Source organism: Triturus cristatus, chromosome 4_2, assembly GCF_964204655.1.
Source record: "Triturus cristatus chromosome 4_2, aTriCri1.1, whole genome shotgun sequence".
In the NCBI taxonomy this organism is placed as follows: domain Eukaryota; kingdom Metazoa; phylum Chordata; class Amphibia; order Caudata; family Salamandridae; genus Triturus; species Triturus cristatus.
In genome coordinates this window covers 507,178,139-507,192,060 of record NC_140586.1, presented here as the reverse complement: position 1 = coordinate 507,192,060, position 13,922 = coordinate 507,178,139, and positions in this window count along the sequence as shown.

Below are 13,922 nucleotides of genomic sequence, written 5' to 3'. Positions count from 1 at the left end.
AAAACAATATTGCAATGGCTGTGGGATCTGCAGTCATCGTAATGATGCTCTGAGTCCTTGCAACCGTATGTTAGAAACCCTACCTCTGAAAGTCTAGAGAATTTTCTGAATTTGTATCAAGTAAAGCTTTTTACTAGTGTCATATAATTTACCATGCCCCATTTTGGATGCCATTAGGAAAGACATAATACATTCAAAATGTGGTTAGATTCACTAGATAGAATGAATGAGGTCAAAATATGCCTCTGATTTGAGGTGTAGAGATTAGGAAATTATCAGAATATATATAAGTATCCCATGGACATAAGACGTAAAAGTGGATTCAACAGCTGTCAGGAATCAATCAGTGCATGGTTCGTTAAAACATATTATTTATCTGTCTTTCAGGTGTCTTACATTGTTAACTTCCAATCTCCACTCAACCATACCATTATGTTCTCCTAAGGATGTAAGGTACATTCTTTTGGGAACACACTCAAGAAGAAGCCTGCTCTATCCCTGACTGGTGGGTAGAAACAACTGACTATGATAGTTAAATTGGGGGCCGACAGGGGACCCCCTTCTCCCCTTGTCCTCAGTTCTGGGTTTAGGGGTGCACCTATGGTGTCCCTTACATTTCCCTGCATCATGTGGCAGGGATATGTGAAATGTCCATTTTTTTGTACTGCCACATGTGCTGCAGACCGCAGCACCGGCTGCAATACAAAATATAGACATTGCGACCGCTGTGGTGTTGGTCGCACCCTAATTTAGCTGTTGGGACCGCCAACTTGTAGTCAGGCGGTCCCGTTCCCAAGGGGATGCGGATGGAGGGATGGGATCCTAATGAGGCCCTCAGTTCAGTGCAACCAGCATTGAGTAAGAAATGGCAAGTGCACGCAGTCAAAACTAGACTGCCAAGCTATATTTGTGCTGGCAATATTTTCACATTGCAATTATCATTCCAATTAAATAGGTTCAGGGACAGAGTGGTATTTCAAGCAATTTTCTGGTCTCTTGAACAACACAGTCAATGATAGCACTAAGTGGGACTTAAAATAAAACTGCAGTTAACTCTTAGGGGCCGATTCCGGCCGTAAAACGTACAGACCGACACAGACCCGGAACGGAGACCGACCGACACGGACCAGCGCCGTATGACCCGTGCAGTACGATGCAATGTGTGTGAATTAAAACTGACACATACGGAATACAAGCCGTACGACCGTGCCATAGGGAAAACAGTGATTCGCCCGGAAAACGGACACAATTTGCACCGACCGACAGGTACCAGGAATGAACCCGACTGACATGTACCCGCGATGTCTGATCCGCGTAGTACGATGCAATGCATGTAAATCCAGACCGACTGGTACGGATCCCAAGCCGCATGACCTACACGCACAGAAAACAGGGACCTCAAGCAATAGAGATCTCCGCGACTGACACGTATGAAACACAGAAGAAAGTCAGAGTGAACGAGCCGGAGAAGCCTGCATGAGCCAACATCAGCATCCTACTTGGTCAGAAGAACGTCTCCTTCATGCCTAGAAAACCCAAAGGAAAAAATACAAAAAAAGGACCAAACAAGCAATGACAAAGACAATAAATATCCCCCCAAAAAAACCTGGAACAAAGACACACCCACAACTGCACCTATATAATGGACATCAATCACTACCATGATCATTTGCAAATAGAAGACAACAGCCAGCAGAAAACAACATCACACAGCAACCACAGACCCACTCACAACTCACCCATCACACAACTTTCACACCATTAGCACCCACACATCCAGCTAGCAAAATCAACACTAACCCACCATCACTTGCACCCTCACACACACACACATCACTCACCACCATCATCACTCACCATGCCCCCAAAGAAGAATCCAAAGTTCACAGATAGTGAGTTAGAAGTGCTGGTAGACGAGATCATCAGAGTAGAGCCACATTTGTTTGGTACATTGGTCCAAAGGACCCCCATGTCACAGAAAACAAAGATGTGGGCGAGGATTGTGGACAAGGTGAATGCACAAGCACCAACGTTGCGCACAAAGGACTATATCCAGAACAGGTGGTATGATGTGCGCAGGAGGGTCAAGAAACTCATCAAGAAAGTACACGCCTTGAGTCAGCGCACTGGCGGTGGCCCTCCTGCCAAACCAGTATACGTCAGGTCCTGGGAGGAGAAGGTGCGGGACATCCTATCACCATGGTCTAGCAGACATACCAGAGCCTGGTGAGTACACAACCAACATACTCAATATTGTGTGGCAAGGGGACAGTGAAACCATGCACCGTTATCCAAGCCACAGTAACCAAAAGATAATCATCCCAAGATGTGTATGCTAGTCAGACAAACACAATACCTGCCATCTCATAGTGACTTGTAACTGTGTCATGACATGTACAAACCTGCAAACAAATAGAGCAAGGCAGTGGCACAAAGCCAAATAAACACTGTCAGACAATTTGCCACCACAAACACACTACCTCACAGTGCAGCTGACTGACAGGAAGGAATAGTGGGTATGCAGGTGAAGTGAGTTTATCCAAAAGCATGATGGGGTTTGTAGTTCCGGATAATGCTCCCCCTCAAAATTGGCCCATCAAGACCTCTCTGAACCATGCCCACATCACAGGGAGTTGAAAATGACTGACAAGATGGCTGACACTGGGTCCTGCTGTGGGGAGCACAAGGCTTTGGAAGGGGTTGTGCGCCAATCAGAAGCAGGACACCACTGACTGACATCCTGAAAGACAACTTGCACGCCCTCCAATGGAAGCATGTTTCATGGTGGGATGTCTGGCCGGGTGGGAAGGAGGGCTGACAGCTCTGGCCATCCTTACCAGCATGTGAAGACACACACACACCACACACACACACCCCTCAACACAAAGTCCACACAACTCACCGGGTAGAATGCATTGACCCACACCTCTGTGAAATATCAGCAAAAGATACCCCGTACAGGTCCCCTGTGAGTGGGGGTGGCAGGGGTGATGGGCAACATCAGCCCTATGGCTGGGGGTGGCAGTAGTGATGGACAACATAAGCCCTATGGCGGGGGTGGCAGTAGTGATGGGCAACATAAGCCCTATGGCTGGGGTGGCAGGGGTGATGGGCAACATAATCCCTATGGCTGGGAGTGGCAGTAGTGATGGGCAACATAAGTCCTATGGCTGGGGTGGCAGTAGTGATGGACAACATGAGCCCCATGGGTGGGGATGGCAGGGGTGATGGGCAACAGGTCCCCTGTGAGTGGGGGTGGCAGGGGAGATGGGCAACATCAGCCCTATGGGTGGGGGTGGCAGGGGTGATGGGCAACAGGTCCCCTGTGAGTGGGGGTGGCAGGGGTGATGGGCAACATCAGCCCTATGGCTGGGGGTGGCAGTAGTGATGGGCAACATAAGCCCTATGGCTGGGGGTGGCAGTAGTGATGGGCAACATAAGCCCTATGAGTGGGGGTGGCAGTAGTGATGGGCAACATAAGCCCTATGGGTGGGGGTGGCAGGAGTGCTGGGCAACAGGTCCCCTAAGGGTAGGGGTGGTAGGAGTGATGGGCAACATAAGCCCTATGAGTGGGGGTGGCAGTAGTGATGGGCAACATAAGCTCTATGAGTGGGGGTGGCAGTAGTAGTGATGGGCAACATGAGCCCTATGGGTGGGGGTGGCACTAGTGATGGGCAACATAAGCCCTATGGGTGGGGGTGGCAGGAGTGCTGAGCAACAGGTCCCCTATGGGTGGGGGTGGCAGGAGTGATGGGCAACATAAGCCCTATGAGTGGGGGTGGCAGTTGTGATGGGCAACATAAGCCCTATGAGTGGGGGTGGCAGTAGTGATGGGCAACATAAGCCCTATGGGTGGGGGTGGCAGGAGTGCTGGGCAACAAGTCCCATATGGGTGGGGGTGGTAGGAGTATGGGCAACATAAGCCCTATGAGTGGGGGTGGCAGTAGTGATGGGCAACAGGTCCCCTATGTGTGGGGGTGGCAGGAGTGATGGGCAACATAAGCCCTATGGGTGGAGGTGGCAGAACTGCTGGGCAACAGGTCCCCTATGTGTGGGGGTGGCAGGAGTGATGGGCAACATAAGCCCTATGAGGTGGGGTGGTAGTGGTGCTGGCCATGCAACCACTATGGTGGCCTGTTGCTAGTGGACAGGATATGGATCCCCTGTGTGTGTGTGACATTTTGCGGGTACGTGTCGTTTGTTTGTTTGGTGGGTGTCTGACTTACCGTCTGCGCCGTCCGCGTCTGTTCCTGATCCAGTCATAGATGTACAGTACTGGTATGACCTGCGCAATGGGATTCATGATGTGTTTGTCTCATACACGCTGCTTGTTGCTCCATCTCGTACCCGTTGCAAGGTGGTCCGTCTCCTAGCCATGGATTGGGTTCTGGCGCAAATCGTACCTGATGTGCTTCTTTTCCGGATGCTGTGACGTGCCGTATGTGGCGACGCGTCCAGCGCGTATGATTTGCGCATAGTACTTGTCTGGCCGGAACCTGCTATGGATACTGCTTTCGGAGGTACGGCTCGGACGGAGAATGAAGCTTGAATCACAGCCTACATATGGGTCGGATTTTTGTCAGTTATGCGCATCGTACTTCATCGCCCAGACAGACCTGCTCCGGGTACGAGTCGGCCGCAAGTTAAGGCTACGAACAGCTCTCAGAGCTGTCCGACCCGGATTGGAATCGACCCCTAAGTGATAACAGTATGAACATTCTTAGGTTTGTATTGCATTATCTAGTACCAACACCTACTGCTATTTCTTATCACCACACTAATTAAGTTGGCTAAGACATTAAATAGCATCTCAACCTGGTCAGTTTCTGAGAAGGATTGCACATTATACCTTTTAAACAATTGTACTACTGAATTTTGACAGCAACAATATTGTGGGATACTAATATTGAGGACAGAATATTGAGGGGCAAAATATTAAAAGATAAGTACATATAGGGAAGTATAGATTTACTAATCCTAACTCCACATGTACATGCTGTGAGATGCAAGTACCACCCAGGTACATATATGAGGACTTAGATATGAAACATTTAGACTTACTTAGCTGTCAATATTTTATTTTCAATATTCTGTCATTGATATTCTATCCTATCAATATTGTTGAGTCGATATTCAGGAGGCACACCATTTTAAGCATCAAGCCTAGCTGTTTGTTATCAGATGTCTGTCAAGGCAGAAAATATGCTTGCTTCGGTGAAGAGCAAAAGTCTCAGCACAGCTCCTAGTTTCTGCAGTTAGCTTTTCTATTGAGCAGGGACCTCGATCGGCAATCTGGCATGACCTCTGTTGATATTCTCTAAAGCAAAGACCTTTCCTGATTAATGGCCACTGATTCACTCAAATGATTTCAAATAAAAATAGGTTTTGAGACACTGTTAGCACTTACATGGCCAAAAACATGTAAGCTTTCTTCATGTATTTACATTAAGGAAGGTGCCATATTCTAATGACAAGACAGACGGAAAGCTTTAAAAAGATCAATTAGTTCAAGGACCAGGAGTTTTGGGAACAAAACAGTGCCCACAAACATCAGTGTCAATTCTATGCCATGATGGTGTCAAATTGCCAAATTATAAGTTGCATTCTAGATCATATCATTTAATTTAATGTCAGTAAGGTTTTTCCTTTTGACAGTCTGAAACTGTCTTGAGTTAAGTTTCAGAATAGAGGGTGTCTTTAGCTAATGCCCAAGTCCCATTCCACAAAAGTATGTTATGTTATGTTATATAATTTTATATAGCGCACGGCTGCCGCAGCAAAGTGGCGTCCCGGCGCTTTGGAGAGTAGTAAACACAACACGACAGAAAAAATGAAAAAGATGGGCCTAAATTGTGGTGAAAAGGAAAGTTTTAAGAGCCTTTCTAAAAGGAAGCAACTCAGAGATGGAACGCAGAGGGGCAGGCAGAGAATTCCAAAGAGTAGCCGCCAACACTGAGAAAGAGCGTCCGCCCATCCTAGATTTTTGGAAACGTGGCACGATGACCAGATTAGATCCAGCAGAGCGAAGAGCTCTGGCAGGAACATAGTGCTGGATAGTCTGTGCAAGGATGGGAGGGGAGGCTGCTTTGAGAATCTTAAAAGTTAAGCAAAGAGCTTTAAACTTAATTCTCTGCCCCACCGGCAACCAATGAAGATCCTGAATAGTCCGACGGGCCGAGACAAACTTCGGAAGGCCAACAAGCATCCTAGCTGCCGCATTCTGAACTCTCTGAAGACGAGATAACTCGGCCTGATTAAGACCCAGAAACAGGGAGCTAGCATAATCCAGCCTGGTGAGAACCAGGGCTTGGACAATAATCTGTCTGGTCTCCGCATCGAAGAACTTAAAAATAGGTCGGAGACACTGCAGGGTACCAAAACAGGTACCAGCCACACGTTTTGTGTGGGAAGTAAAAGAAAGCTTATGGTCGAACCACACCCCAAGGTTTCTAACCTCAGTTACAGGGGAGGGAACGGGGCCAAGATCGGAAGGCCACCACTGATCTCCCCATAATTCACTATCCCTACCAAAAATAATAACCTCGGTCTTAGAGGCATTCAGTTGGAGTCGATTGTTCGCCATCCAGCCAGCCACAGCTTTTAAAGCTGACTGAAAGGTGGGGGCATCCATGTTGTGGTCACCATTAAGAGCCACCGCCAGCTGCGTGTCATCGGCGTATGACACTAAGGAGAGACCAAAACTATGGGCTACCTTCGCTAATGGCTGAACATATAGGTTAAACAAGGTAGGGCTCAGGGCCGACCCTTGGGGAACACCCTGGAGTATGGGGCGTGAAGCAGAAACAAAAGGGGGTGTGGAAACCTTAAAGGCTCGATCTTTAAGAAAAGAGCGAAACCACTCAAGTGCCACCTCTCCCACTCCTGCTTCCATCAGGCGGTGTAAAAGAATCTGGTGAGACACCGTATCGAAGGCGGCACTGAGATCCAACAGGATCAGCGCCGCCGTCTGACCCAGATCTAGCAGCTGCCTGATGTGTTCCACCACAGCCAGGAGGGCAGTTTCTGTGCTGTGGCCAGCACGAAACCCATTTTGGGAATTGTCCAATATATTAGCTTCCTGTAAGTGAGAAGATAAAATAGCGTTAGCATGAGCTTCAGCTAATTTAGCAGGCCAGGGCAGAAGGGAGATAGGTCGGTAGTGTTCGGGCTTGGTGGGATCAAGGGCGGGTTTTTTAAGAATTGGAATAACCGTCGCCTGTTTCCAAGCTTTAGGGACACTACCTGTGCTGAAGGACAAATTAATGAGACCATAAAGAGCAGGAAAGCAGCCTTCAGCGAATTCCCGGAATTGAGATGGTCTCATGGGATCATCCGGGGAGCCGGATTTAACTTTAATCGTCAAAGCAAAGAATTCATCCAAGGTCGGACTAGGAATAATCAATAATGGTTTATGAACCAGTGACGTATGGCTAGTCTCTACAATAGGCAGCTGGGCAAATGACTTATAGATAGCCTCCACCTTTTCGACAAAAAATGAGGCTAAATCCTCACAATGCGTCATAGAGGGTTGAAGGGCAGCAGTATCAGTCCTTTTACTGGTAAGGTCCTTACATATCCTGAAAATGATCTTGGTGGGATTAATGCTATTCTTGATCTCCTGGGAGTAAAAAGCCGCCCTGGCCGCACATATGGCCCGATGATACACTCTAGTGCAAGCCCTATAGGCTGCCTTGAGGTCAGTATCATACGTTTTACGCCACGCGCGTTCTGCCTTTTTACAGGAGATTTTAAGAGTTGTGAGTGAATCATTATACCAGGGGTTAGAAGGGCTAGATCTGGTCTTACTCCACTTAGCCGGAATAAGTGAATCCAATGCGTTATTTAGCCACTCGCAAAAGCAGTCATAGCCGCGGGAGACTTCAGAGGGGGGTAGGGGATGAAATTTCATCAAGAGCTGATGGAAATGCTCTAGATTTAAGTTTCTCCAAGGGCGTCTAAGACTGGCTGAGGGATTGTTTTTAGATGGAGAGCAGGAGGTTGTAATACGAAATTCAATGAGATGGTGGTCAGTCCATGCCATGGGTCTGGGATGGAGCACTGAAATATTCGTAGAAAGGTTTGTCAAAACAGGATCCAATAGATGGCCACCTATATGAGTAGAGGATTGTACCATTTGAATCAGTTGGAACGCCTCAAGATCAGCAAGCAGGCTAAGGATCGAGTTGGAAAGTGGCGCGTCCATATGCAGATTGAGGTCGCCGACAATCGTAAAATTAGCAGATTTTAAAGCTAAGGAGGAAATTACCTCCGGAAGGCTTTGACGGAAGGCGGCCTCAGGCCCAGGAGGTCTGTAAATTAGAAGTCCCGTGAAGGTAAAATGGGGGTTCACTGAGATGCTAAATAGAGCACTCTCGCAACCGGCTATGGCGATAGGTTTCCATATGCAGGGGTAGCAAGATTTTACTGCAACTGCAATGCCGCCACCTCTGGTCTTACGAGGGAGAGAGTGCATAATGTAGCCTGCAGGAAGGGCTAAATTAATGACCGCCATGGACTGGTCGTGCAGCCAAGTTTCCGTAAAGAACAAAATATCCGGATTATCATCAGAAATCAGCGAAAGGACTTCTTGGGAGTGACAAGATAAAGATCTGACATTCAGATGCATCACTTTGAGGATGGATTGATTAACTGTGCCTATGGTAAGAGTAGGTTGAGTGGCCACCGAGGGCCTCCACTGGAGACTATTAATACACATTGGTGTAGGGAGTTTAAAAAGACAAGTGGGGCATTGAAAGGGACCACTGAGAGGATCCAGGGAGCCGGGGCAGCAGTCACATACCTGGTGGCGTAACAGACGCAGGTTCGCAGCAGATATCATCCTGGAAAGTCCGGAGTCCCCTGCCAGGCCCTGCCTAGCGCTGACGAGCGCAGACGGGCAGGACTCTGGCTGGACTCAGGCGCGATGAAGGCGCACCGCTGCGCGTCACCGCTGCGCGACCGAAAGAGGCTCAAGTAGGCTCCAAAGGGCAAGATCTCGCGAGATTACGCACTGCATAGTTCTTAGTTAGTCTAACTACTTTCGTTTTTTTTAAGAGAGCCTTGGAGTAAGGACCTTATCTTCTTTCTTAACACTAACCTGAGCTTCTTGTCCTGATTTTTCTTTCTGCTAGCTATGAATTTCTTTCTGTGGTACTAGGTCTGTTCTTCCTTCTCTGTCCGTTAACTGTTGAAACCCTGAAAAGAACGGGAAGAACGGCTATCAGAATTCTGATAATGATCTGGCTTTTTAATTTTATCACAGTCCCTTAAAGTATGACTACCCCTACTTGATTCCTTGATTGAGAAAGATCCAGTCTTTTTTCTGTTTGAGCCTTTTCTTCTTTTTAGATTCAGATGTAGATTTTTCTGTATTGGAATCCTCTGCCTCACCTTTGGCTTTGGGATGTGTTTTAACAGCGTGTGAACCCGAGGTATCACACCCCAAAAAGTATAGGTTTCAGTAATTATTTTTGGTGGCTCCATTTAAAGTTGTTGATGAGGACCACTGCCAGCCTCTGGCTAATGCCCAGAACTGCTGCTTCTCTGTGGATGTTGCTCAAAACTATATAGGAAATTTGTTTCAAAATTCCCCATTAATTTCATACTTAGGTCCAGAGCTTGTGCAGCTACATGCTCATTTTGTAATTGTCTTAATACATCTCGAAGAACAGCTAACGAATGTGTACTATGCTTAGTAGTGTAAATGCACACACAAATACTTCCCTAAGTGTTGCTCTCGTCTATGGGTGGCACTATCCCAAGGGGAAGACACAAGGTCAGAATCCCATTGCTTGTTTTGGGGTGTGGTATGAGGAGAGACCGCTCCCAACTGGTTGGCCTTGCAAATAATCCAACAGCCAATTTTGACATGTTTTACAGGTACTTTGCCCATGATAGTGCTTGTTTGTGTGGACTGATTGTGTTTTATGGCAACTGCCGCCGGCCTGCAGGTGCTATGGGAGCTGCTGTGCATTGTGTTAACTGTAACATAGACTGTATTAGTCTCCCATATACATTAATGTATAATTTGGCACACTTACTACATCATTAAGTACTACATTTTCAGTATCTGGATAATACGTATAACCAGTCAATAACGGCCAGCTGGCCACTTGTTTACTGCGGGAACCCAGTCTGACATTTTTGTATGTGTGCTAAAAACCCACCAAATCAATTTTTGTGTTCAAGATGGCTCAAAGGAATGTCAAAGTAATGATAAGCTTTATTTTGGCAGATATGTTGCAGCTTTATATGTGTTAAATTGCCCTGTTGCGCCATCTGTAGGATCAAACTCTATCCATGAATAAAAAGTCTCAAAGGTTTACCCAAAAAGTGCATACATTACAAACGTGACACTACCCTGCTATCAGGGACGCCATGATTTCTGAGATGTGCTCTTACTGCATTTCTATAGTTTACTCACATAGCAACTGGAGCCGCCATTTTTCATAAAAAAACAGAATAAGAAAGATACTTTTGTTCAATATCAAGCTTGATGAAACCTAAAGTAAACAGGGGATCCCTTTTTCAGCTGAAGTACTTTACCAATATTACAATGGATATCTCCGTGTATTTGTAATATTTGTTTTTGAGTGTGCTATCAGAAGGCAACAAGATGGCCGACTTCCAATAGCGAGTACAGCCTTCCACTAAGTATTTTCCACACATACTAGCAACTTAATACTGGCTCTACAAAGGACCAACAGTTTGTAGATCTGGCGTCACAGTATCATCTGTAGAACCTCCATAAAATATTGCTAAATGTGAATACCATGAACCATTACATAAAATGGAAAAAGGTACTAACATACATATCCACAAACCGTTCAGATATTGTGTTACTGAAAGAAATGCATCTTTCAAAACAAAATCATAAAAGCTAAAAAAGATTGACTAGTCAGCGTTATCAGTAGCAGCTGTGAGAGTCATCAGGGCAGTCAGTCACATATATCCCCTGATGGCCCTCCACCATAAAATGTTGAGTAACAATTCTATTCAAAATGCCCTACAGCATACAGTTTGGAAAATGTTGGTTGACATGAAATATCTTATATGTTGCAGTGTCAAAACAATGAACACCACAACAGTGGTGGGAACTGTCTGTTCACCCAATGCGATAGGGCTTTTCTACTCTTTTCTACCCTCAGACTCTTGGTGGAATAGTGGCATTCAAAGGTAGTGGTCAAAGGGGACTGGAACTTGGCCCTTTACCCAAACCTAAACTTGTCCAGACCATATGACAAATATGATGCTAAAGACTCATCATGAACGATATCCTTACTGATGATGGTCTGCCAGACCATTGGTGCTCACTGCACCGAAAGAGAGGAAATAATCTTTCCTTTTGTGCGTGCATGGGACATGCTCCAGCATCAACTGCTTTCTATTGAATCACAAGATACTGGAGATGATGAGGAATTGTTAAATAGCAGAGGGAGAAATATATGACCATGACTTAGTACTCCTGGAGCTGGAGCTTGGCCACATAGCCCCAGCCATAAAAGGCTGGAGACTGAACATGTCACATTACAAACAATCAACAGACAAACAGAACCTCACAGATCTCACTTGATGACACTTCAGTCTAATCACCCCAGTTACTATGGGATGTGGTAGGTGGGAAGATTACTGGCTGCACACCTTAGCGAATGAGATGAACACTCCCCTAATACAAATGTACAGATTCAGAGAAACCAATTGTCAATTGGTGACTCACCCTGTGGAAATTGTGCGGACATTTTCACAATTCCTAAGTGCACTGTATACTGCAGAGTCACCCAAGGATATCCAGGGTGATTTAACATTTTTAGAGACAGGTTAACTCCCCACTCGCTCTGAGGAAGGAAGACAGTTACTACAGGTATTGATAATGAAGGAAGATATTTTGGATGCATCTCTAAAATTAGGGGTGGGCGGAATCTGCGAAATCCACTTTCGCAAATTATCGCGAAAATGTTTAAAATTATCGCAAACAAGCGGAAATATCGCGAAGATGCAGAAGTTTTTTTCCCGCATGTTCGTGAGATTTTCTGCATGGTTGCGGGCTGCCAACTTACCCATCTGGTTGCTCGCGGGCGTGGCCATCTTGTTTTGAGTTGTCTCGCGGTGCATGATCGCGAGAAGAAAGACGTGATCGTGCGACAGCGCAAATGGCTAAAAACAATACAACATCTCATGGAGAACGCGACCGGATCAAGAAAACTTGTCCGCGAACGCAGGGATTCAGGTAAGGCGATAGCGCGCGCGCGAGAATGTATTATTTTACAGCGCGAGCAAGAAACAAATTATCGCCAAGCTGCGGAAAGCGGAAATTTTGACATTTTCGCGCTCTCCGCGGAACACGAAAATGTCAAATTATCGCAATTTCCACGAACGGAACGAAATTTTAGCCCAGGCCTATCTAAAATGCTTTAAAATAAAGTGCCTGGGGGTGACTATTACACCACCAAATTCTGCAAATGGAATAAAGAACTGATGATCTCTTTTCTATAAAGTATCATCAAGTATGCTGAACAGACTGGATGGCTATGCACCGAATACAATAAGACAATAATGAGCCTACTATTTAAAAACAAGAAACTACCTACATAATGTGGCAGGTATCATCCAATTTCACTTATAAACATGGACATGAAGATACCGCCCAAGGTGCTAGCTACCCAACGAAAGAGGCTCATCTTATGTCTTCTCAATTAATCGCTGGTGGGATTTATATCAGGAAGATAATCAAGAAACCATTCAAGAACACTCACCAGCATGTTGTGGCAGGTGGAAATAGATGTTGATGACAGAATATTGCTATCACTAGGTGCTGAAAAGGCCTTTGATGGGGTTGAAAGGGGATACATATTCCTCAACCTGGAAAGAGCAGGCATGGGTTCCAGATTTTTTGCTCTCAAAATCACACATTACAAATAAACAGCAGTGATCATACCTTACAGACCTTTACCATCTATAGTGGAACGAGGCAGGGCTGTCCTCTGTCCCCACTTCAGTTCCTCCTGACTCTGTAACTGTCAGGGCTAACATTAGGCAAAACATCCAAATCAAGGGCATAGAGACAGCAATGTGGCATGTCAAAATTATGCTCTATGAAAAAGACTTTCTACTGACAATCAGGGACCCCAATATCTCACTACCTACTCTCATCTCCCTAAACAAAATATTTTCTGTATTTCCCACCTCTACCTAGCCCGCCTGAGATCCTCCACACCTAGGACCTACTTAATCGTGGCCACTGCCCAACCACATTGAGCAGGTGCTTAGGACCCTGCTCCAAATTATCCAGGGCTAGTCCTCCTACCAAGCTAAAGCCCTTCCGGATCCGGTCATCATGCCTGAATCCCTGCCTCTCTGTGCTCTTTCATTGTACCTGTCTGTGTCCTTATGCTTGGCCTTCTGTGCCTGTTGTCATGAGTTAACACGTTGCTGTCCAATCCTTTTGTCTTCGTTGCTGGTTTTCTGTGCCCGTTTTTGCCTAGTTTTCCCTCTGTGCCCAATTTGCCTTTTATCTTCTTCTTATTTGTTCTCTTTTTTTTGGTGCTCGTTTTGACAATTTACCTCTACCCAGTCGTTGTGCTTCCCCTTCTTCTGACTTCCCTCCTCCCCCTATCCTTACCTACCTTTCTACATGGCTTCTCCCATGTGCCTTCTCCTAATGGCTTCTCCCATTGCTCTCCCACCCTTCCCTAGCTCCATCCCCTGTGAACCTCCAATCCTAGGACCTACTTAAAGGTGGCCTCTGCACGAACGCACCTCTGATGCACCAAAGTCAAGCCCATCAGCATCTGTCCACCTATGGGCCACACCCAGCACCACGAACCCTAGTCCGTCTGACCACAAACGCTAAAGCTCCACCAGCTTGCTAACACTCAAAACCGAACATCGCAAACACAACTGCCCCTGCACTGAATCACATGGTA